The sequence below is a fragment of the Onychomys torridus genome, chromosome 1, assembly GCF_903995425.1.
Source record: "Onychomys torridus chromosome 1, mOncTor1.1, whole genome shotgun sequence".
NCBI classification, from domain to species: domain Eukaryota; kingdom Metazoa; phylum Chordata; class Mammalia; order Rodentia; family Cricetidae; genus Onychomys; species Onychomys torridus.
The window spans coordinates 90,030,316-90,057,076 of NC_050443.1; the positions used below are offsets into that span (position 1 = coordinate 90,030,316).

The window sequence follows — 26,761 nt, forward strand, 5'->3', positions numbered from 1 at the left end:
TGATGTCCACACTTCCCTGGTTATGAGTATATCCCCAGACCTGGACCAAGCAATCAACCATACTAACAATGACTTTCGACTGCAGAGGCCAAGTACAGCTGCTGCCATAGTATAGGATAAATTATGGTTGAAAGCTTTGCTTATTCTACCCACTATAACAGAATGCCATTGGCCCTGCATCCACAGTTTCAGTAGCCAGGCGGGCACACTCTCTGCTTCTGCCAGAACTTGGCACTCTGCAGAGATAGAGGCACTCTGAAGTATGTCTGGTGCTGCTGTATTGTTCTGATCCATCCCCTGCATCTTCAGCTTTCACACCATAATGGATCAATTCCATTGATTTCTTCTCATCCCTTACCTCAATTTCAGACTCACTCCAGCTCTCCCACAGGGCCCCACACCTGGAGAATCCCACTTCCCACTAGAAACCATAGTGCAGATCCTCACATTAGGTGCCTTGTGGCCCTGCAGTCTGGTGGAGTAACCAGCCTCAAGCTTCAGGTGTGAATCTACTAGATGTAGGTCTACCTGAGCATCCTTGTTGTCAACTTGGGACAATCTCGCACCCGTTTCTGACTTCAGCTCTCGGTGTTATCTGTTGGCTCATGAGTGAGAAGCTACTTACTTGTCTGCACCATCTCTGAGCCACGCCGGCAGGGCCTTGCCACAGTGGCAGCTCAGTATGTATATCTACCACTACTGATGTATGGTATGCTATCGTCAATACATACCATAGGTTAGTCCAGGATTTGCCCTGCAGAACCCACTCACTCCAATCCTCTCTGGTACCCTGTCCATTACACTCATCATTACACAAACGCAATGCCTCAAAAATCTCAGTGTGTTCTTTTGAGATAAGAACTCAATGGATAAGAAATAAAGAAAAACTCAAAGGACTGCCAGCAGCAGCAGTTTATACTGATTCGGAACCAAGAGACACACAGGTCTCAGTGCTCAGGGGTGTGCTAACTGCATGCTAATGGGTACACTCTGCTAATGGGTACACTCTACCTTATCTTCTGTCTGTTTCACTATCTCCAAAGGAGGGAGATGGACAGGAACCTCCTCCCACACCAGCACTCCCTCTTCCAATCTGCAGACCCCCTGCAAGAACAAGGTCACTCTGGAATGTTCCCCATGCCTGTACAAGGACTATGCCAACCAAATGATGAGAATACAATTGTGGTGTTCGGGAGTGACACTAAGGAGGATAGAGATGAGCACTTCACAATGTCCAGCTGTAGGTGGGATTCACAGGCAAAGGAGCAGATGAGGTGCTCTGTGAGTAAGCCAGAGCAAAGGACAGAGTTCTGAGACACACATTTGGAAGTCAGGAAGAGAAAGGAATGGAACAGGAGGTGCTAGGGAAGGACTTTAGCTTAGAGCTGCGACTTGGCAGAAGATGCAAGCCTGTGCGGTAAAGAAAGTAGCTGGGGAGGTTCAGAGACCAGTTGTGGCAGATACGTCTGACAGCTAACATCATAAGAGGACAGATAATTGGCCACTGGGTTTCGCAACATGAAGGCCATTGACACATTTGATCTCGGGGCAACCAAGCGGACAAAGTTCGGTTACAGTAAGTTGAAGAGAGAAGTGAGATAAGGAAATGGCCAGTGTTAGACTTCCACTGCTGACAAAATACAACTTACACAGCTGAAAGGGAGAGAAAAGATTTATTTTGCTCCGTGTTTCAAAGCTTGTTACCCATGGTCACTTGGTCCTGTTGCTTCTGGGCCCATAGTAAAGCAGAACACCATGGAAAAGGCATATAGCAGAAGAAAGCTGCTCACATCACGATCACATCACCAGGAAAACAGAGCAAGGGAAGTCCCTATGTACTCTTCAAGGACATGTCCTCCCTCCCAATGACCCAACTTCCCTCTACTAAGCCCCACCCCCTTACGCTTCCACCACTCCTCAGGAGCACCAGGGGATTGTGAGCACACTTTCGCCAGACAGACTTCTGGGGACACTCCAGATTCAACTATAGCAAGGTCTAAATAACCACAGGAAGGAAGTTCACATGGCAAAGAGAAGCAGTGGGGGAGTGCACAGGACCTGAGGAGAGTGGTGACACTTGGGCTAGGTGAGGAGCTCTTGAAAGAAGAGCCATGCAGGAGAACGCACTTCCCCAGCCAAGCCAAGTCACCAGAGCAGAGGCTCGGCCTGGGTTTTCGTGACTTGGCCCAGCTGCGTTGACACTTCAGGATGGGGGCACAGAGGGCAGAAGCCAGAGTGAGTGCCGGAGGGTGGTTCTGAGTCTAGCAAAAAGAAGACTGGTGTAATCTAAAGTTCTGACAAGGATGCTACTCAGGCAATCAAACCAAACGATGACGGTCCTAAGAAAGAACTCCTGTGGCACTGTGAATGGACTGGGACACAAAGACCGTGTGAAAGGACAGGCAGAGGAGCAACTAAACAAGGTCATGGGGAGCCAATAAGAAGCTGGTCAGAAAGGAAGACTGAAGACCTTGAACTGACTGGAAAATCAGTCCTACAACCACACTAGTCACGTTCCATCCTCGTCAAAGGCATGTGGACGGCGAGACCAGTCACCAGAAAGCTGTCCTGGCCACTGCATGTGGAAACTATCATCAGAAGCCTGGGAAGATGTATCAGTGTATGTTCATTGTGTAGTAGATAAATTGCTTGCTGTGCAAGCATTGGCTTCTCAGCACACACATTTAAAAAAAAAAAAAATGGGCAGTGGTAGCACACACCTTTAATCCCAGCACTCGGAAGACAAAGCTAGTTGGATCTCAGTGAGTTCGAAGCCAGCCTGATCTACAGAGCAAGATCCAGGACAGGCATCAAAACTACACAGAGAAACTCTATTTCAAACAAAACAAAAAGGAAAAAAATATGCTGTTACCATTGTGTCTATAAATCCAGAACTGGGAGTGATAAGACAAGCAAGTCCGGAGCTCACTAACCAGTGACTCCAGCTGAAACAATGAGATCCAGGTTCAGTGAAAGACCCTTTCTCAAAAAATAAGGTAGAGAGTGATAGAGGAAAAAACCTGACAGACCTCTGGCCTCTATACACGCAGGCAGATCCACATACTGTGTACACACACACACACACACACATATACACACACACATACACACACATGTATATATACACACACACACGTATACACACACACACACACACGAATACACACCCACACACACACAGAGGCAAGGGGAGGGAGAGTGAAAGGGATAAAGAGAGAAAGTCAGAGACAGACAGATAGACAAGCTTTGGAGGGTGAGCTAAGTTTACTGGGTCTTTTGCTAGCTTCACAACAGCCTTAATGTGTGTTCATTCAACGTAAGACTGCCTACTAAGGCAGAGGTGATCAGCCTTCAGAAAACCATCTTGTGACACTCTTCCAATGTCACCTGTGTTTCTAGTGTTCTCCAGACATTCAAGCTTGAGTTGACAAACAATCCAAGAAAATTCTGAGCTCAGGAATCCTCTATCGTTCTACAGATGTAGTTGGGATTTTTACCCAAATCCTCCCTGTTCAGAAAAGCAGCTTCTCCAATTCCTTAGTATAAATCAACAAACCATACATAGGCCTGTACCTCCATATGTGGTCTGTAGATGTAACAGTCTTATTAAATAAGAAACACAGAGCCAAATTCAGAGTTAAAAGCCCAAGAGGTCAAAGCAGTAGCTAAGAGCTGATACTTAAAAAAACCTTTCTTACCCTTCACTGCCGCTGTCGTCCTTCCCCTCTGAAAGAGACTTACTTCCTAGGTATCTGTCTTTTTATTGACTTTTTGTTCTGCCTTCTCATTGCCAACCACATGACCTCCTCATTACTGCCTGTCTATACAGACCTCCTGGTCTTCTATGGTTGGTATTGAGATTAAAGGCGTGTGTCTCCATGTTGGCTTGAACACACAGAGATCTGCCTGTCATGTGATCGGGATTAAAGGCATGCACCACCACTCCTCATCTTCTGCTATGGCTTGCTATTAGCTCTGACCCCAAGGCAACTTTATTTATTAACATACAAATAAAATCACATTTCAGTACAAATAAAATATCACCATAGTGGTCAGACAACAGGTCCCTAAATGGGAAGGAAGCACCATCTCAAGGTGGGACTCTTCCACACCAGTGTGGGCTTGGGGGAGAAATATAGATAAATATGCTACGTCCTTGGCACTGTCTCCTTGATGCAGTGAGTTCTTGGTTTGCATGTGCCCTGCAGACCCATATGCTAAGCACTCAGTACTCAGGATGAATTTGCTGGGAGGTAGAACATTAGAGTCAAGCAGTTGGTAACGTCTGTGCCTTATAAGCCTGAGGACCTGAGTTTGGCCATAATTCCTGTGTAAAGACTAAGGTTGTGTTGCACTCTTGGATTCTTAATACTGGAAAGGCAGAGATAGTGTAGTCTACTTAACTGAACTACAGGCCAGGAAGAGAGTCTGTCTCAAAAAAAAAAAAAAAAAATGCATGTATAGCATGAAGAACACCCAAAATTGACCTCTGGCCTATATACATGCACATACATACACATTCACATACATACATGTGCACCTGCATGGAAGTATGCACACACACGCGCACACACACACACACATGCGCACACACACACACACGCACACACACACACACACAAGATGATCCTAGAGAGATTTGTCATTAGAGAAGTATCTTTGAGTGTGGGAGGGGGAGATTATTTGAATTCTCCTTTAAGAGATAATTCTTGTAATACTCTATTGCTTCTTTTTCACAAATTAGTAGTTGTATGCAAGTTCCCACTAAGAGGTACTTGTCTGTCCAGTCTCAAAAGCAACTAACCAACTGACTATGAACTGAATTCCCCCAAACATAAGCCTAAATTAACCTTTCCTCTTTTTAAATTAAGCTTCTCGGGTTATTTTATTACAGTAATGAAAAGATGGCCAGCATAATAGTAAGTACTCAGTACATAGTTTGTATTAGGACACATAAATCAACGAATTCACCTAAGGGAAACAATCACAAAAGAGAAGGAAGGAAAAGACATCAAGGTTTGTGAAAGGGGCTGGAGGGATTGTTTGGCAGCTAAGAGCACTTGCTGTTCTTCCACAGGACCTGGGCTCAGTTCCCAGCACCCAAATCAGCAGCTCATAACTGTCTATAATTCCAGTTCCGGGGATCCAATGCCCTACTCTGAACTCTATAGGCGCCTGCACACGTGATTCACATGCGCTCAGGCACACACGTACACATAAAATAAATAATTAAAAAAAAAAACTTTGGGTGGTGGTGATATGTGCCTTTAATTCTAGCACTTAGGAGGCAGAGGTAGGTGGATCTCTGAGTTCAAGGCCACCCTGGTCTACAGAGCAAGTTCCAGGACAGCTAGGTCTACACAAAGAAACCTTGTCTCAAAAAAACAAAACAAAACAAAACTTAAAAAAATTAAAACATGGCCACTTTTCTGCCTTCCCCCAAATCTTTTTGTGAGCCATCAATAAGCACCCAACTGTTTTCTCACCCACTTTACTTTTTCCCAGAAATACACACATATTGAGGGTGTCTCATTTTTAAAAGACTTTTTTTTTTTCAGAAAAGGTGGGCACCAGCATATCTTATTTCTTTTTTTATTTCATTCATTTGCTTTTTATTTATTAGCGAGAGTAGGAGAGAAACATCGTATTTCCCTACAGGTATTGTTCATTTGAAATTAAAAGTACTTTTGTCCTGTTGTTTCAGTGTTGGAGGCTGAACTTAGGGCATGATGGTACAGTGACCTCTTCACCCCTGAACCACATTCCGGCCTTCTTTTTAGTTCTTATGTTTTGAGGTCAGGTCTTACTAAGTTGCGCAGGCTGCTTTTGGCCTCACTGGGTGGCCCACCATGGTCCTGAACTAGCAGTCCACCTGCTACCTCAGCCTCCAGAGGGCCTAGCACTGCAGACTCGTGCCATGAGGCCTGGCTTCCATTTCCTACTCTGACTCAAAACAGAGTGCAGATAACCTCATCTTATCCATGTGTTCTGATAACCCAACGCTAACATCTCAAGAAGGGGCTGTTTCCTGTTTGGTGATAGCTAATGTACAAAAATCTAAATATCCACTTAAATGAATGGAAGGAGGAAATGTGCTATGTGTACACAATGGGGTACTATTTGGTCTTAAAATTGAGGGAAACTTGCCAATTGCACCAATGTGAAAGAAGTCAGACTGGAAGATCAATACTGTATGACTCCACTTACAGGGAGAATCTGAAATAATCAATCTTGAATCAGATACAGTGGACATGCACCTGCAGTCTTTAGCTACTTGGGAGGCTGAGGCAGGAGAATTATCTGAGCCTGATGTCTAAGGATAGCCTGGGCAACACAGCAAGACCACATCTCAAAAAGAAAAAAGGAAAGAAAGAAAAAAGAGCAAAACTGACAGAAGCAGACAGTAGAATGGTGACTGCCAGGGCTGGAGGAAGGTGGCAAACGGAGAGATGATCACAAGGTTTCGGCTCTGAGGATGGGAAGTTCTAGTCCACACAGCATGTGTTTGTAGCTAACATGCATACCGCAACTTAAACCCTGAGTGCTTCTGTTAAACATAGCTACATTGCCATGAGAATAAGATCCAACCACAACACAAGGAGGAGAGCAAGCCTGGAAAGCAATGGACATGTCCATGACCTTAACGGGGCTGTCGACTCAGTATGGGCACTTAGTTCCAACTCATTAAGTTGCATATATTAAACATGTATAGTATTTTTTTCATGTCAATCACACTTTAATAAAGTGATTGAAAGAAAGAAACTTGTGTTGCCTCACCCAGTCTCCTCCAATTTCTACCTCAAAAATACACTCTACAATTCAAAATTATTTGGGGTATGTGTGTGTGTGTGTGTGTGTGTGTGTGTGTGTGTGCGTGCGCATATCATGCTAGACTTCTTCCTTTCCTAATACACAATGGCATTTGAACATAAAACTTGACCAATTCTGCTTTGAAATTTGGATTTACTGCTATTCCTGAGTAATGACTGTGCTTAAGCACTTTTCTTTGTGACTTTTTTTTCACTAAAGACTCTTTAGGGATATTGTCTTTTTTTTTTTAAAGTTTAGGATTAATCTTGTATGATTAATACACAATTTTTCCTTTAGCTGGTAGCACAAAGGAATGGAAATCATTATGTATGTAAAGTCTCCATTATTTTCCTCTGTAAGACTCACAGTCTCCAAAATACTTTCAGGAGAGACACGAGTTCCATCGCCAGCATCCAGCATGTTTCAAAATACACGCTCAGTCCCTTTTAGCCATGACCTAGTTTTTCCAGGCAAACTTATACCCACAGGCTATTCATCCAGGTTTTCATCAGCTCTACTACGCATGCTCTCTTTCTCTGTCTTGCTGAGAACTCTGTGTGTGTGTGTGTGTGTGTGTGTGTGTGTGTGTGTGTGTGTGTGTGTGTGAAGGAGGTAACAGCAGTAGCTGGAAAACCGGAGAAATCTTGTCTAGCTTCTTGGTTGCCTGGATTCCTGCATGCCTTTCAGACTTGGTTGGAGGATCTAAAGTAACTCTAAAGGGGATAGCTATATTCTTGAACCATTTGAGGATCTCTTTCCAACTTCTACAAACTTGAAAAAACAGGACTTCTCCACTTTCAACCCTGATGTGTTTGGAAGTAGCTAGGGACAAAAAATTGTAGTGACTTCTAAGATAAACAACGACAGCAGGTCCCAACTTTTTTTTTTTTTTTTTTTTTAGGCACCTGAGTTAGAAAAATCTCTTGATTATACTCAAACTCACTGCCTACTTTTTCAGGCACTCACCGTGCCTTCTTAAGAAACCTTCCCTCTTTAAGGCTCAGCAACCAAACCTCATCTTGTGAGTTACATGTTTTCAATCTGAGCACAGATGGACAGGATGACAAAGACAGCTCTATCTATGAGGACAGCTGTTTGTTCCCGGGATGGAAAGTCCTAATACAAGGCCGACAATGGTCTCCTTGTGTGTCCTTTCCTGATTCTGCAAGCTGCTGGGATCCCACCACCAGAGGTGGCAGCAGCAGTTTCCAGATCTCTGTTGCAATTATCTCTGGCGACTGGCTACCTGGGGTGCCCTGTCTTCATCCACACAGATAAGTGTCTATAAACACTCACATAGCTCCTTTGGTTTTATTTGGATTTTACTTTTTTTGAAAGAAATAGGAGATGGGATTCCTGTAAAACTTTGTGTGTGTCAGGGGTGGGATAGGTGGTTTACTCAGGACCAAAGCCAGGGTCTCCTGCATGCCAGGCAAGTGCTCTAACCAATGAACTACATCTCCAGTGCCAAATCTTTCCTAATTTCATCTGACAATGAATCTTGATGAAGACTGACTGTGCTTCTCTCTTCTTCCCTTTCTTCTCATAATGAAGAAGAACAAAGATGAAAGCAAAAATGGACCCAGATACATAAAATCTTTGGGGGTTTTGATTTTTTTCTACATCCTTTCTGTGGTGTTTAGTTTGTTTGATTTTAGAAATCTTATTGTATTAATAAGACAAGAGGTAGAATAAAAACTTGAGATATCTTATAGAAATGTGGGGTTCCCTAAACATATCATGTCCTCATGTTTTCCTATATAACTACGGGCTATTTACTGGTCCACATGGTTTTCTGGCTTTAGCCTTCCCATTGTTGAGGGCTTGCTCATGATTTTCTTTTGTGGCCATCAAGGTTCTCATGGTAGTGCCCCTCTGACTGTAAGTCATAATACTTAAAATAAGACAGACAAAAGCTCTCTCCATTTGTTCATATAATAAGTAAGGGACCACTGCATTCGTTACCATATTAGTTGTTACCTATGGTCAGATCTTAAGGAATTCAACTGAAAAAATAGTTACATAGATCCTTGAAAAAAATAAAGCTTTTACCCACTGAACCATCTTGCTGGCCCAAATACTCTTTTCAGTAGGATTACACTGAAAGGACAATAATTTGGTTGCCACACAAACATGTTCTCCACAACCCTGCATGTTACAATCAGCTGTAACAGCATGGCCTGATGTACTTTAGAAATGGCTACTCTCTCAACTCCCACTCCTCAAAGCACGGTGAAGTCTTTAATCTTTAAACAGAATACAAAATAGTTCATTCCAACCTGTCAACTTAGTAACACTTTAAGAAAAAAGATTATTTCTGCTATATGGAGTTGATTAAGGTGGCATGTCATATCTTAATCTGGAAAACAGAAAAATCAAAGCTGGTCTTCATCTGGGACCATGTACTAAAGAAGAAGAACTATATTAAAACTACAGATGTATCAAACCACCAAAAACTAGAGGTGCCATTTTATAATGACACCTATAGCCATCTAATTACACACCACAAAAAAAAACAACAAAACCCGGATCTGCTGGTAACTTACCAGCAAATAGCTACATAAACTTTCCCTAAGAACTATGTATTATTACCTATAGTAACAATTTACATTTGTATTTTTGTTTCGGCTTTCAAAATGCTTACACCCCCTACTGCAATAAGCAAAATGGGATGTTATACAGTCTGCCAGATGTGGCTATAATGTAAATTGAGGCAAAGGAGGGAATATCTGGCCCATTAGGCAGTGGATGTAGTCAGGATAACTCCATCTTTGGCACATTGCATCATATGAAGAGAAAGCCCAGACTATGCAGCAGGACTCCAATCAAAACAAAATCAAATGAAGCCGACAAAACCAATTAAAGGCAAGGCAGGAGAAACACATCAGGCATTTGAATCAAACTTTCTACCCCTGGCCTCAACAGGGAAGGAATAAAAATAGAACTCCAGACTGGATTCCACTGGCTAATTTCAACTGCTTTTCATTTTCTCTTCAAAGCTGGCTTCAGACTCATCACAGCTGGCACTAGATACACTGAGGAGACGTGCAGAAAGGACCTAGGAGAAAGGAGAAAGAAAAGCCTTACCAGCACAGCCACTGAGACATCTGTAACATCTTCTTGCAAAGGTAAACAGAACTATCCCAGAAAACAAACAGACTGACCAAGGGACCAGCAGATCTGGGAAGTGGAGGAGCCAAGCCAGGCTTCTTTTGGGGTCTCCCTTACTGCTGCAACTTCCTGCATTAGGCAGTCCCTTTTTTGTTGTTGTCGGTTTTTCGAGACAGGGTTTCTCTGTGTAGCTTTGTGCCTGTCCTGGAACTCAGTCTGTAGCCCAGGCTGGCCTGGAAATCACAGAGATCCACCTGTCTCTGCCTCCGGAGTGCTGGGATTATAGGTGTGCACCACCACCGCCCGGCAGGTGATCGCTTTTGTTCCTGGGAGAAGATCCCCAACAGAAACAATCTAAGGGAGGAAGGGTTTCTTTTGGCTCATAGCTACAGAGCTGTCAACCCATCATGCTGGGGAGGGCATGTTGGAGCAGGCAGGAAACAGAGAAAGAGACAGGGACATGTGAGCAAAGGGGACAGGGTGTGAAGTTCACAAGCCCTTGTCTAGGTAAGTCTTACTTCTTAAAATTCCCATAGGCTCTTTAAAGAACATGGTCAGCTGATGAGAAGCAGACAAATGAACCTATTACAGGGACACTTCACATCCTAATCACACTAGCTCTAGCCCCTTCATCCATTCACACTCCATACCCCTCATACAGAGGCCTTAGAAATGCTTAAGATCTTCAGTGTGAGTCAGTTGAGGGCAGATGTTCTTAACCAGAATTTAATGCATAGAATTAGATGTCTGGAAGTGACCTTAGAATTTCCCTCTAATTTTCCACTTTCTGCATCAATCATACTATGATAAAGTCCCCTGCCCACCTCATATGTATCCACAGGAGATATGAACTCTGACTCAACATCTCTCTGATTATAAATCAAGGGCCCCTGGGACAGCTTCCTCCATTTCTGGATTGTTCTAATCAATAAAATGTTCTGTCATGCCAGCCAAAATTAGCCCCCTGTAGCTTCTCCTCGTGTGAGAAATACCAAGCAAGCCTTTATCCTGGCAGCCTTTCACTTGTTTGAAGCCAGCTGTCACCCCCCTACAGAGTACTATGTCCATGCACTAATATGCCCAACTGCTCAGATGACATGATTTATAGGCTCCTTGGTCATCCCCTCTTGGACACATTGCAGTCCCTCTTCAAAAGTGTCATCTAGACAAATGGACTGAAATGCTATAAGGAGAAGCCTAACCATGGAGCAGAAGCCTCTGTCTACTGCCAAAAGAACCAACGCACCAAGAGCCACATCCACAAGAAAGGCAGCTTTGTTATCAGAGCAATGTTTTCCCCTGAAGAGGGAGAGAGAAGAGAAGTTGCCCGAGCTTTAATTCTCTTATTCTAGAATTAAATTTCAAACACACACACACACACACACACACACACACACACACACACACACACCAGACACATGGGGGAGGGGTGGCTAAGTATAGGCCTCTCTGCTAAAGAAATTTTTAGGGGGAGTTTTGAGACAGGATTTCTTTGTGTAGCTTTGGAGGCTGTCCTAGAACTCAATCTGTAGATCAGGCTGGCCTCAAATTCACAGAGATTCACCTGCTTCTGCCTCTCACAGGAAGCAGAGAGCAAACTGGAAGTGAGGTGAGCCTATAAACCCTCAAAGCCCATCCTACAAGAGAGTACTTCTTCCAGCAAGGCTGCATCTCCCAAAAGTTCTATAGTGTCCCCAAATAATTCTGCCAACTGGGGACCAAGTGTTCAAATATCTAAGCCTGTGGGGGACATTGCTCATTGAAACTACTTTAGAAAGTGAGCTTAACATAGCCCCCACAGCTCAGCAAGTGCATTCCCTGGGGCCACAGGAATATTTCACACTCCAGCACTTCTATGTCCAGTGACCCCCATACTTCTCACCATAGTTCTCAAATCCTCACCCTATCTCCCTAGTCTGAAAGTTCTTCCAATTTCTCAGAACTAGTTCTAACTCCTTTTATGCCCAGGCATCCACTTTTATGCACTCAGAATTCCTTCTTTTGATTTCTTCTTTCCAGCTCCCTAACAGAGGGAGCACAGAGACGATCTGGTCTACCAGAAAATCTCCAACACCTTGCATTCATTCACCTTGCCCCCATAACTCTCCTAGAGAACCAGCAGATCTGAAGCTACAAACCTATGATTGAAGATATACACACCAAGACTGAGGATGTAGCTCAGAACACTTGCTTAGCATAACAAGGCCCTGTGTTCAATCCCTATCACAAATAGGGATAATGGAATGCACAGAGGCTGCCCATCTCCACGAAAATCCTTTTATTTTTTTTTTTTTCAGTTTCTGAATCCAAGCTTCAGAAATTATTGCTTTTTAGGTGACTGAGTGAGGGACTACAGGAAGCAAACTGACCCTGAAGTTGTAGAAGAAATGTAGTGCCAGAAGGTAGACCATGTGGATTCCTGGATCAGCATCTCTACTGCCCAAACTGTCTGTGCATAGTTGTATTTATTAATTTTCTCATCACCGTGACAAACACCTGACAGAAACCACTTAAGGAAGGAAGGATTCACTTTGTCTCAGAGCTTCAGAGGGTTTGGTCCATGATATCTTAGCCCCATTTTACTTGAACAGAACATCATGGTGATCAGAGAATTTTTTTACTCTATGTCATATTGAAGCTGAAAAAAAGAGATACAGAAAGGGGCCAGGGCAAGATATAGCCCTCAAGGATATACCTCTATTTACCTACTGTTGTGGGACATTTGTTTACACTGTGAAGATACTTCACTGTGATTGGTCTAATAGAGGTGAATGGTCAATAGCTAGGCAGAAGAGAATAGGTGTGACTTCCAGGGAAAGACAGGAACTCAGGAAGAATCTACACATGCAGGAGACACCAGCAAGATGTTGAACAAGTTGGAGGTACAGAATGGGAGTGAGGTAAAAGCCATGTGGCAGAATATAGATTAATGCAAACAGGTTAATTCAAGTTATAAGAGCTAGTTGGGAACAAGCCTAAGCTAAAGGCCAAGTTTTCATAATTAATAATAAATCCCTGTGTCATTATTTATGGGTTAGTGGTCCAAAGAAAGTCCAACAAGAAAGCCTACTATATTTGGTGTCCAATGTGGGACACATAAATCCACATAGGATCTGAGAAAACTGGCAAAAAAATGTTCTAAACACAGAGTAGAACACAGTTTCTTGGAGACAGCAGTCTTTCTGATTGGTACCCTGTTCATGGCATACAGAGACATAGTTCCTTTAAAGGCCCTGATGTGCAGCAGAGCACTTGATCAGCCAGTGTACTAGCAGTACACAGTCAGAGAACACTTAGTAAAGCCAGGTCCAAACCAAAAAACCTCTACACAGATACAATGTGCTTAAAAATGTGCTTGGGTGGGTGGGTATAGGCAGTCATTTAAATAAATAAATAAGTAGTTTAAAAATAATAAAGTCTTTAAAGAAAGAATAAAGTAATATAAAAATAAGCCATAAAAGGACAGGAAATACACAGGGTGTCTGCATCCTGTATGTTGCCTTGTTGACTTTGAATTTTTAAATGCTGATGAGCTAAGGGCAAGCACTGCTAAGAGACATTGGATTAAAAAAAAAAAACTACGAAATTAAACAAGCCTATATATTTTAAGGATGTCTTAACTTTAACATGAAAGTCAAAAAATGTTATGCTTTTGCTTCCATAGGTAACAAAAAGCTATGGATTCCTTCAAAATTAATAAAGGCCAGATTTGATCAGGGGAGACCTCCTGAAAATCTTGGCTACAGACATGAAGGAAGAAGCCAAGAAAAGCTACAAGAAAGGTGATGTATATGCTGATTCCTCTACTATGGGAACATTTCTGAGGCCGGATGAGATATGATGAATAGTGTTAGTTAAAGAGTCCTCATGACTTATTACATGCTATCCTTTCATATGGCATGGATGGAGATTTATAGTAGAGTTTGGTTATACAATCCAAATGGACTTAGAAAGTTGACAGATGTCTTTTGCCTACTCAAATATAAAGCAGAAAATTGTCATTAGCTCATTTGTGCACACCCCACATTCCATACTTGTGTTAATACAGATATGTATGTTGCCTTTAAAAGCTTGTGTGTTTTCAGAAAAAAAAAAGAAAGAAAAAAAAAAAAAAGGACCAGACACCAATGAAGAAGACAAGTAGCCCAGGTAATACAGCCTCACAGAATGCCTCTGTTAGTTTCCTCAAAAATCTACATCCAGGACAACTTCAAAGCTACTAACTGAGATGGTCCAGCCTCACAAACTACTCTTGCCAGGACTTCAGACGAGCCCTGCACTGTCCCATCACACAGAGACTGGACAACAAATGATACAGCCAGTGCTCCCAGGTATTGACCATTATCTCAATTTTCTCGAGTCCCTTGAAGATGCCATTGACCCTACACTGCAGGAAATAGATTGAAGAATATGATGCCCATATTCTCAAGAGGTGGGGTAGGTGGTTTTTGGTCAGTTGGTGGGTTATAGATGTTTATAATCATTTAGGGGGGTTGGTTGCAAGTTGTTATTGGTCATGGTCAGGGAGGAAACTAAGGAAAGGAGATTAGATTAAGGATCTCATTCTGAAAAGAAAAAAGGGAGGAATATAGGAATGATAGAAAAATTGTAGATTATTGAATCTATTTTTAAACTAAAAAAAGTAACTACTAGTCTCAAATATTTGAAATTGGTATGTATTTTTGTATACTGATACAAATTTAAGGTTATTTTGTTAGAACATACAATAGATGTATGTGTGTGTTTCTACTCTTGTTTAAGGAATTGTACATATGCAGCTCATTTAAAAATATAATGTAGAGTTCTAGTCTTTAAAAAGTATTTAGGATAATAAAGAAATGCAGGTTAGTAGTCAGTCGTCTGTAACAATCAAACAGGTATATTTTCAAGGTCACATAGAGATATATTTTAGATAGATAGATAGATAGATAGATAGATAGATAGTCTTCAAACACTTCAGAGATCTACAGACTATAGCATTTAAGATGTTTTAATAACATAAGGCTTTTAATGGCAGTAAGACATGTCTGCTTCTGGAAACACCAATCTAATTAAGAGAAGGTGATGGGCATGGGAGAACCTCCATATTGAGTTTGCTTTCATTGTGACAAATTTAGCCACTGGACAAGAAACTGTCTTTGCCTCAACTGCTGACAGTATGCTCTCCAAATTGGACAAGCAGGACACAACAAGAGATGATTGCCAAACTTTGCCAAGACAAGGTAAGATAGTTCTTCAAAAATTCCTATTTCACAAAAAAAGTCTGTTAGATATTCTAGACCTGTAGGTCAAAGATGGATTTTCTACCTCCTAAAGGATCTATAACCTCAAACAGTACCACCAGCTGGGAACCAAGTGTTCAAATACAGAAGCCTATAAAAGACATGTCACATTAGGACCACAACAGAAGTTACCAACAAGATGAAACACATTGCTCATTTGTGATTCTATAATTTGTACCTTGAAAATTATCCAAATCATCCAAAATTCATTCAATAGGGTTGGTTTAAATGAAAATACTTTAAGATACTTGTTATAAGCTGGGTGATGGTGGTGCACACCATTAATCCCAGCACTCAGAGGCAGAGCCAGGAGGATCTCTGTGAGTTCAAGGCTAGCCTGGTCTACAGAGTAAGATCCAGGACGGGCACAAAAATGCATAGAGAAACCCTGTCTCGAAAACCAAAAAAAAAAAAAAGAAAAGATACTTGTTGTTATAGTATTTAATAGCTCACAGAAGAGTTTATGATACTCTGTTCTGTACATGGATCCTTTGAGATAAAGACTTGAGGCAATCAGAAGGGAGACAGCCATAGGACAATCACTATTTGCAGGGTAGAGTTTCTAGAGCTAGTTTGCACTTAGATGATGAAGTGTGCTGTGTTATTTGGGGAAGCTGACATGCCATGCACACATTCCAGATTTCATGCTCTGGCCTGGTGGACCTGAGTCATGGTGACTGATGGAAGAGAATGCTGACCTCAAGTTAAGGGCTAGTAGGTTGATTAATAGCTACTGTGTGAGCTTTGAGTATCTAACAGATGCATCATTAGCTCCCAGCAAACATCCAACCTTTGGAGGTCACGGTTATGATTATAGACCACTAAATACACAAATACCATAAAACAGATCAAATGGCCTTTTTATGTGCTAGGGATATTCAAAAATTGAGCTGTGTGGTCCATGAATACAGATTCTGTTAGTAGTCTAAGATTCTGCTGAGCTTTCAGAAGCAAGTGCAGAAACCGTTAGCTTCGATGTCTTAGAGTTTTTATTGCTGCGACAAAACACCATGACCATAAAGCAAGTTTATTTGGCTTACACTTCCACATTGCTGCTCATATTAAAGGAAATCAGGACAGGAACTCAAGCAGGGCAGGATCTTGGAGGCAGGAGATGAATCAGAGGCCACGAAGGGGTGCTGCTTACTGGCTTGCTTCCCCTGGCTTGCTCAGCCTGCTTTCTTAAAGAACCCAGGGCCACCAGGCAAGGGATGGCACCACTCAGCATGGACTGAGCCCTCCTCCATTGATTACTAATTGAGAAAATGCCTTATGGCTGGATCTCATGGAGGCATTTCCTCAACTGAGCTCCTTCCTAGCTGATGACTTTAGCTAGTGTCAAGTTGACACACTAAACCAGCCAGTGCATGCAGCATACCTCACCATCAATGTTGCATTAAAATTTAACCATTCAGTCATGTTTAGGAGAAATATTTATTATAATCCAGTATTTTCAGAACTTCACAATTTAACTTGGTTCAATATTATCTTTTGTCAAATTATTTTTCACTTCAAACTCTTATTTGGGGAATATTTTTAAAACTCGGTATTTAAAATTATTTAAATGTTAGAAAAGACAAAAATCATTACTCACATGGTACTCTTTCTTATGTGGAGAATACATCCAGTCCCTTAGAGGAAGGCAACATTTTTGTTTCTTGGTTGCTAAGTACCATGAGGTCCAGTGAAAATCATTTTAAATTTAAAACATGTGAGAATGCCCCTGAAGTGGATAACTACTAGAATTGTTTATTTTTTTAAATTTCTACTCTAGCTCTTCTCCAGGCTGAGGGGAAGGAGGAAGAGAAGAGAGAAATGACGGATGGAGAAGAGTTGACTGACAAATCAGGCAAGTACAGTAATAACAACTGAGGGGAACACAGGTTACAGCTCTTCCCAAGCTCGTTAGAAACTGGACCTGGGATGGTTTGAACTGTGAGGATGTAAGTCTGTGTTGTTTAGGCCACTCAGCCTGGGATATATGACTAGCAGCAAACACAACAAACCAATACACTTGAACAAAATCCATGTGGTCACTTTTAACACACAAGGGCTTAGAGTATAATTAAGCATCAGGAAAAGTGTGATGACACCAGCTTTACATTTCCTTCCAGGCCTTGTCAACACGGAAGACAGTAGAATCTAATTATTTGTACATATCTTTTTTTGCTTTGTTTTAATTGGGTTTTTTGTTACTGTTGTTTGGGGACAGAGTCTCACTATGTAGCTTTGGCTGGCTTGAACCCATTATGTAGTAGACCAAGCTGGCCTCAAACTCACAGTGATCCACTGCCTGTGACAAATATTGGAATTAAAGGTATGCACTACCATGCCTAGCTTGTATATGTCTTATAAGCCACAAAATAATAAAAAATAAATAAAACTTTCAATATCATACAGCAAAGTCAAGTTTTCGTTAATAAACTGTATTTGAATCTAAATGTGCAACAATAGGAGATTGATAAATGTTGATGCTTTGTCTACATAACCATGGGTTGTTGCTTTGGGAAACTGCAAAAAGTATTTGTGTTTTCTTAAATAACAAAGTGACAAAAATTTAAAGGATAATGTAAACTGAAAGTAATTATAATAGATGGCTAGAATATTAATCACTTTCCTGGCATTTTTATTTTTCTGAACGTTGTAAGATATTCTTCTTATAAATTTTAAAATAAATTCAAAGCACTTTTGGATCTCTTTCGTAGAGAGCTGTCTTTCACCAGCTGTGTCTTTTGTTATTAAAGATTCCAATTTGGAGTCAAGTTTCATTTAACTGCTAGTACTGTCGTTTTAATATTCAGAGTCAAAGATGACTAAATCAAACCAATCAGATGTTTCCATTTTGATAGATTAACACATAACCACATACTGTTCAAGAAGAGTTATGTGGCACCTGGATATACTCACCTGTCTGCAAACATCAAGGTTTATATCAAGGGCTAGAGATGCTTGCTGCTGCAGCAGAGGACTCTTCTTCAGATCCCAGCACCCATGTCAGGGGGCTCACAATCCACCTGTAGCTCCATGTCCAGAAAGATCTAATGCCTCTGGTCTCCATTGGTACCTGCACTCACTCATGTGAGTGCATACCCATACATAGACACACATATATACAATTAAGAATAATATTATAATACATCTTTTTAAAAGTTAAGATTATCTAATGCTTCAGGTGAAAATGAAATGATATTCTTAGAAACAGAAAGATATTTGCCCCTCACCAGAGCTGGGTCCAGATGGTTAAGTGTAAGTGGGTATATGGGCCTCAGGCTGTTTATCATTCCCTTAAACTCTCAACATTGACAGATCATTTCTAAGGTAGAGTTAAGCATTGGCTTTTCATCTAAATTGTCTGAATTTGAATATTTATACCATCCCTACTAGCTTTCTGACTCTGTGTGAGTTAGGATGCATTAGATGAGTTAGGATGGCCATGGAAATGCTGAAGCATGCAGGCTTATTTCTTATTCGTGTTCATTTCCATCATGATGGAAGATGGAATTTTACTCAACATAGTTATTCAGGAATCCAGGGTGAGGGAGACTCCAGCATGTGGTGACCATAGATATACTTTATCTGTTTTAAGTGCCAGAGAAGCACATAGTAGCAATTAAATTCTCCAGCATAAAAGTGACCCACCACACAGAAATACATCACTTCTACTCACACCTCACTGTCCATCACTCGTCACAAGACTACCTAACTGTGAGAGGGTAGGAAAGGGAATCCCCCAGCATACCCATGATGAAAAGACCCAGGGAAAGATGAACACCTTGAAGACATCTCAGAATCATTACTTTATCCTTGTGGCTCCATTTCTCTATCTTTAGAATAAAGATAATGAGCATGACTGTATGCTGAAGTTACTGTAAGCACTAGTTATTATGCACAGAATGTTTTGAACTGTACCAAGCAGAGGGTACAAAAAGAGGAGATGGCTCTCTTCACCCCAAAAGTCCACACATTAGTAAAGAACAGGATTGTGTATGTGATAATTCATCAGGAAATATGATTAACCTAACTTTGGGAAATGATGTCCATTCTGTCTACTCAGTAAAGTAAAGGAATGGCAGCTTGGGAGCATGGAATTGGCTACGGGGATGGCGGTTACCGGTTTGGCTCTTGGCTCTACCACTCATTTGCTGTGACTTAGTGACTTAAGCGCTTCTAAGCCTTAGGTTATCATTTGCTGTAAGACACTGAACTAAAAAACACCCACCTGGGATTAGTTCAATGAAAAACAGCATAACATGTAATGTTCAGTTGAATTAGTTGGAGCTATCATTCTAAATACATTCTTAAACATTCTAGACAGAAACATCACACTGATGAATATGGATAGAGATCCTGTAAGCCTTCCCACGATTAGTGAGAAATCGAATTTAGCTAGCTTATCCCTATGGGGTTATTTCAGTTTAAAATGGAAAATAAAGAATAAAAACATGGGTGGAGAGGTGGTTCAGTGTTTAAGAGCATTGCCTGCTCTTCCAGAGGACCTGTGTGCCAATTTCAGCTCCTACGCTAGGTGGCTCACAACTGCCTGTAACTCTACCTCCAAGGAACACAATGCTTCTACACTCAAAAAGACACACATATATGCAAACAAATAAAGAATAAGTTACTCAATAGAAAAAAGAAAACAAAACCCACATAACCCAGAAGGATACATGTCTTGATCTAGTCTTCTTCTTTTGTACTCACTGTGTCAGCAAAATCCTTACAAGTTTGCAACATCCCAAAGGGCATCTTCTTTTGACTTCTCCTTCCTCTAGTCCACTTCCATCTTCTTCCACCTTCTGGTACTGAGGCCCTAGGGAGGGCTTATCAGGTCCCTGCTCCTAGCAACTCCATACCTTGCTGCCTCCATGTGTAAAATCTATAAAATGGTCAAGAGAGGAGAATAAAGGATGCTCAGGGTAAATCAACTGAGAGGAACGTCTTTGGGTGGTCTTTTAATTCACACTCAATGAGTTTTCAAGACACTTTGAATACTTGTCTTTGGTCAAGCATCTTTTCTGTCATCCATCTTTTCCTGTATGTGATTGTTCAGACAGCGCAGCAGCATCAGGATGAGTATTTACTGTCAACCAAAGCTAATTTCTGAATAAGACCATCATATGGCTCCCATTTCTACTGCAGGTTTGAAAGAAATGGCTTTAAGCCCACAATATAATAGAGAGCTGGTATTTCCTTAAATGTGAATTTGTAATAGTTGTCCATATGCTTTTGTACTGTGTAATTTGTAATATCTCTAGGCAATCAATTTCAATACATAGCAAAAGCTTACAACACAGCAATAAATTAACAGATTAACCTTTCATGAAATTATTTGTACTTCCCCTAGAATCAGAATAAGCTTCACAAGGCACTACCCTGGGTATGGCACTGTAAACATCAGGAATCTAAGAGTATGAGGAGGGTTTGATCCTAGGCCTTTCCCAACCAACCATCTACTTGGTAAACTACAGAGAACTCAAGAAGCAGGGCTCATTCCCTCCCTCACTCTATCCTCAGACACCAAACACCAGAGCATCCTATGTGCTATTCTTATCTGCTGTCCATGGACTCCTTCCTCCATGACACAGTGCTGCCAATCTTGCCTCCAGACACTCATCTTTCTTCTTCTATCCCTGCCCCATGCATGCCCACAGTCTCTCTTACTCCTTTCTCCCTGACAGGCAATGTAGAGGACCCCACAAGGGAGAAGCCAGTGTTCCTGACTGGGATGAGGCCGTGTCTCCTTCAGTTGATAGCTAGGCCCCTGCTATCAACTGCAGCTGCACATTTCTTCTATCTTTTTGTGAGAAGTCCAAACTAAATGATGTGTGTATGCTTCATTTGAGAGCAATGTATAGTCCCGTTTCACAGTATATATTATGTTCCTTTATATGTTCAATTATTCCTTTTCATGAATTAATACTTCCTTTTGTAACATAACTTTTTATTTTAAAATTATTCTTTTTAAATGTTTATTTTACTTAAAATTTAATGTATAAATGTTCATATCTATCTCTGTGTGGTTATATAGATATGAGTGCAGTGCTCCTGGAGGCCAGAGCAAGGCATTAGATCCCCTGGAGTTACAGATTGTTGTGAGTCACTCAAAATGGATGCTAGCATCTGAACCACAAAGTCATCTCTTCAGCCATTCGTTGGCCCTGGTGGCTCAGTGGGTAAAGGAGCTTGGTGCAAGCCAGATGACCTAAGTTAGATTTTCCAGTGCCTATATGGTAGAAGCAGAAAACCAACTCCCACAAACTGTCGCCGTCTGACCTCCACATGTACACTATAGCACTCAAGAACGTACACAAGTGTGGAAACACACACATACACATTAAATAAATGAATATTGTTTGAAATTTTAAAAAACTTACTTTCTTATTTAGTCATTGGACAAGTATTTTTCCTGACACTGCAGCAATGGAGGTGAATCAGACCTTTCTCACAGCACTCTCATTCACTGAACAATAAATAACAAGGATATTTGCTTACAGTTGTGTTGCGTGTTTAGAAGAAGAAAAACAGGTTCATAAGAGAGTATGCAACAAGGCCTTTGACCTCATCTAAAGTGGGAGAAAGGCCTCCTTGAGGACACGTAGACTGAGCTGAGAAGGAATTTGCTGGGAAGAAGATGAGAGCCAACAGGTGGGAAGGAACGGGGACCAGAGATGACAGTGGGGGTGGAAGTGGTGGCGGTGGTGAATACCATCAAACTACAAGTTAGGTGTTTCTGAAAATGGCCTCATGGAACCATTAGTTTGTAATTATTATAATATAGTTCCTATACACTATTATAAAATAAAGAAAATTGTGGAAAGGAGATGGGTGGAGCAGGGGCAAGTGCCTCAGAAGAAACATCCCAGAAAGAGAAACACTGCAGAAGCCCTGGAGAAGCCAGCTTCTCTGGAGAACTAAAGAATAGAGTTGAACTGTAAATCTGAAAGTGGTGGGTACCCTTGAGGAAGCTGAAAAGCAGGGAGGGGACAGGTCATGCAGAGACTTGCTGGCCGAGCTAGAGGCTTTGATCTTTACCAGATGAGGCATAGAAAATTTTGAAAAGTAGTAATATGATATGACTTGTTAGAATACAAAATGACACCACAGGTGCAAGTGTTCCAACATTTGGTTCCCAGGTGGTGGCACTGTTTTGGGAGGTTGTGCAACCTTTGTAAATAGGTTCATGGAGGAAGTGGGTTGTTAGGTGCAAGCCTTGGGGTTATAGGTCAGCCCTGCTTCCTGTGCTCTAGCCACTTCCTGACTGTCGCTGTGACAGCTGCCTCCTCCTCTGTTGCCATGGCCTCCTGACCACGACCGATTTTATTCCTTCAAACTGTAATCTCAAAGAAGCCCCCCCCCCCCTGCTTAAGTATTTATTATGAGAAAGGTACATGCTTTTTCTTTTTTTCTTTCCTTTGTTCTTTTTTTATACTTAAAAAAAGTATGTGTATGTGTCTATATGAGGTTGTTGCATGTGAGTGCAAGTACCTGAAGAGAGCAGAGGTGGTGGTTCCCCAGGAGCTGGAGTGACAAGTGCTTGTGACCCACCCAGTGTGGTACTGAGCTCCAAAATCCAGTGCTCCGTAATAGTATACTGTCCAGCCCAAAAATTTTTTTTAAAGAAAGGGCATTCTAACTGCCATGTAAATAGTTATTAGAGGACAGGAAACCGCTTCTTAGTTTTAATGAGAGATGGCAGTAGGCTGCCCTAGCTTGTGCTGATAAAACTGAAAAAGTGGGCTCTTCTAAGGAAAGTTTAGTAGGTCAGATTGCCAAGCTAAGGCTTGAAAATTCAGTGTTAAATATGAATTTAAGTCTAAAAGGTGGAAATAACTGGGTAAACTCAAGGAATTCTCTATTTTAAATGGGTGACAGAGTAATTTTCTTTGAGACAATGATATTTATGCAGAAACTAAAATGGGGTTAGAGAAAGGCCTGGTCTATGCATAAATGTAACTACAGAGTTCTAAGTTCTTGGAGCCTCACACAGCTTTATATAAAATGCAATGGTTGAGAGAATATACTTTAACTTCATGTATATTTACATTGAATTTGAATACATGTCCAACATGTATTTATTATGATTATTCAAAGCATGACCTTCAGAACTATGGCATCTGGGAGTGGTAGCAGAGGCCCCTATCTAATTCTAGCTACTAGGGGACTGAGGTAAGAGTTTGAGGCTCACACAGGCTACAGAGCAAATTCAAGGTCAGTTTAGGCAATTTGAGAGAGATCCTCCCTCAAAATAAATTAAATAACAGAGATGGAGCTGTAACTCAGCAGAGGCGTGTACAAGGCACTAGGTTTAATCCTCATCCTCAGTGGTGCACTGGGGAGGTGAGGAAAAGGGAGGGGGGAGAGAGGGAAGGAGGGAGGAAGAGGGAGAGGGAAAGAAAAAAAAAAAGCTCTGAGATGTTCAAGTCACATTTCTGTCAAATGATGGCCTGAGACTGGGCTACACTCATCCTGGCTGGTTTCCTTGTGAAGTGAAGTGGTTAGGGCTCGTGTATATATTACGTAAATTACATGGCACCTGAGGATATAATGCTGCTTTGTTCTGCCTCACTCCAAAGAAAAGGGGGACTCTGAGCAACTGGAACCGCTGGTTTCAAGTGAAGCCAAACACAGCACAGGCGGCAGCTGGACTGAAGAATCATCGCTAGCTGTCTTCATTTGCTGCAGCCTGCTGGAGTCAGATGCATTTCTGGCTCTCGAGAAGGTCTGAATACCAAGGATGGACTGTGGCCATCTGGTATTTTTGAGGAGGTGCCATTGGAGGATGACGACAGTACTGGGCTAGGAATCAGGAAACAAGAGCGGCAGGGCAGTTCTAGCCTGGATTCCTGACTGCCCCCAGTTGGCTGCTTGGTCTCTTTGGGACTTGGTTTTTCCTCTCTGGAAGTGGCACTAAATTAAGCTCAGTGTCACTATAATGCTTGCTCTGACTCAAAAGGAGAACATGAAAACTCCTGCCTCACATTACACACGCAGTCTCTTTAATCACACTGCGTTAAGAAACGAGAACTCTGGGCTGGAGAGATGGCTCAGCCGTTAAAGGCTAGGCTCACAACCAAAAATATAAGAAACGAGAACTCACTGTGTATCAATTATTATTGTAGGCATCAGGCACATGGCAGTAAACAAGAACCCACCAGAATCCTCATGGAATTTACATAGTCATGACTGCAGTGGCTCCATTTACATTTATAACATCTTAACACTTTAAGAAAGGCTTTTGTTTGTTTAATATTCAACTAAGCAAACAATTTTTCTTTTCAATACTTCTCTCAAGTACTGTCTCCTTTGTCCAGGAAACCTTTCCTTTGAAGACTTCTGTATTTGGAGTAATGCTACTTATTCGTTAATTGTATATATATTTATATTTTGACACATATAAAAATAATTCTGATTTAACGAATTTGTTGGTGTTAGTCATTTCTATCTGAACATGAACTCCTTGAACAAATAACCATTTAGTGCCAACATCCTTAGCACAGTGCTGGGTAAAGTAGTGGCCAGTAAATACACCCTTGCCAAGTGGATCTGTACTTCTGGAACACACTGTATCTGAAACTCAGGCCCTCACTGACTTGTGTAGGGAGAGCCCTCACAGCAGGATTCTGCCTGCAGCTATCTGACTCCTGGGTTCTAGCCAGATTCCCTTTGCTCTGCCTGCCCTTTCCTGTCCCTAGGTTCCTCTCTCACCCAAGGCTCAGGCAGATTGGAAATTTCACCAATAGATTTCTGAGCACAGAAATCTACTCCATGATCGAGCACATCAGCCAGGTGTTGTGGCACACGCCTTTAGTTCCAGCACTGGAAGTCAGAGACAGGTGGATCTCTACAACTAGCCAGCCAAGACTACATGATAAAACTGTGTCACCAAATGAAACACAGTGATTGAGCACATCATAAGAAATACAGAAAACCCAATGAGGGGTAAGAAAATATTAGTGTACTCAAATTCTATAATCTACATATGCACACACAAACCTTGGGTGTGTTTATGTATATACAAAATACATAGATATGACAGTATGCACATATATACAAATAAATACAAATGTATATACGCACAGATATGTGTGTGTCTGTATACACATCTAGATTCATTAAAATCTATGCATGCACATACAGTTAGACAAATGCGTGTATATGCAAAAATATATACTTGTGTGTCTATAAATGTATGTGCATGTTCATACATATGTACCTACATATACATGCATACTTATATGTATAAATATACATATTAGCATAAGCTCATATACTTGTGTGTACATGCATGCATGCGTGTGTATATTATATGCACACATATACATTAACTTTTTATAAAAAAGAAGAAACATTAAGATTTGCTGACATAAAAGCACACTCACTTGGCATACCTGTCTAGTGGCCCCTTGGCAGGTACTGTACCTAAGTCCCTTGAGGGAAGTAGAGAATGACTCTTCTTCAGCAAAAGAGTCACTGAGAGTTCAATGAGGTAGATTTACAGATTACATTATCTGGTTTTAACTAGTTTGCCCTCACAAATAAGAAAGCAACTTTTAAAGATTCTTACCTAGAGAACCAATTTGGAAATAATCCCACCGGTGTCAAGGACTTGTGTGGTGCTCAGTGGGTGCCAGGCACTGTCTAAGTGCCCATCTCTGTCCACCCAGCTCACCATCCTGAACAGCAGCGGTTGTTCAGGGATGGTCTGTCCTCACTCAGTGCCTGGCACCACAACACTCTGCTGCCCGTGAACAAAAGGAAACCAAAAAAAAAAAAAAAAAAAAGCAAATGTTTCTCTTTCTTGGTTCACTGTCTCTCTCTCAGACATCTTAGGAAACTAGGAAGCCAAAGCTTGGAACATGTACTGAGTTTACTAATAATCAAACTAACATATATGGATGCTTTCCCAAATACTCAACAGGTCAAATAAATTGGCTACTGCTACCCGAGACATGAACAGGTAGTTATCTGACTTTCTGCAAGGGCTCAGCAATCTTATGCTCCAAAATTTTGGTTGTCATTTCTTCCTGGGAAACGAGAGTCTGTGTGGTTAACAGTTTTATTATAAAATTGCCACTTTCTACTTGTAGACAATGTTAGAATTTCCTGAACTACTCAAATAACCTATTCTAATGACCAAAAAATGAAGACTTTGGGTAACATTTGTGACCTTCTCAGGCTCTCCCGAGCAACTTCCACCTCCAGGAATGCCTCCTCACTGTGTACCTATTGGAGCTGTCAGCATTCAGTTTAATCTTAGCCACTGCATCACACATGTGACCCAGACTGAGTCAACCACAGGTAAAGAGGCCCCCTTTCCTCACTAAAAAAGTTCTACCAATCATCTGGGGCCATGATCTGAGAGATCCTGTTTCCCTATCCTAGGATTCTGTGTTCACACCCACAGCTATACCTTTCATTATAGTGATTTGTTTTTAGTTACAGGTGGGGCTGTTATGTGGCCTTGTTAGTTATGCTATGTATGTGGCGGTTTGACTATGAGCAAATAGAAGCCCCGGTTAGGACCAGGCAGGCCCTGCTCATCAGAGCCCTGATGCAGT

At 41.5% G+C, this 26,761-nt stretch overlaps 1 long non-coding RNA gene across 2 annotated transcripts in view; it reads right to left on the reverse strand.

Annotated features, from left to right (window-relative positions):
- LOC118579644 overlaps positions 1 to 25,893 on the reverse strand; it is a 140,037-nt gene extending 114,144 nt beyond the window's left edge. Inside the window, exons 1-3 of one of the 2 annotated variants that reach the window (XR_004944492.1) lie at positions 25,768 to 25,893; positions 19,905 to 20,079; positions 7,402 to 9,868 (exon numbers count right to left, since the gene is read on the reverse strand). This is a non-coding gene — a long non-coding RNA (uncharacterized LOC118579644). Of the gene's footprint in view, positions 1 to 7,401; positions 9,869 to 19,904; positions 20,080 to 25,767 lie in introns of those variants that run through there. The other variant, XR_004944491.1, reaches the window with a different exon arrangement.
- Positions 25,894 to 26,761: the final 868 nt, after the last annotated feature.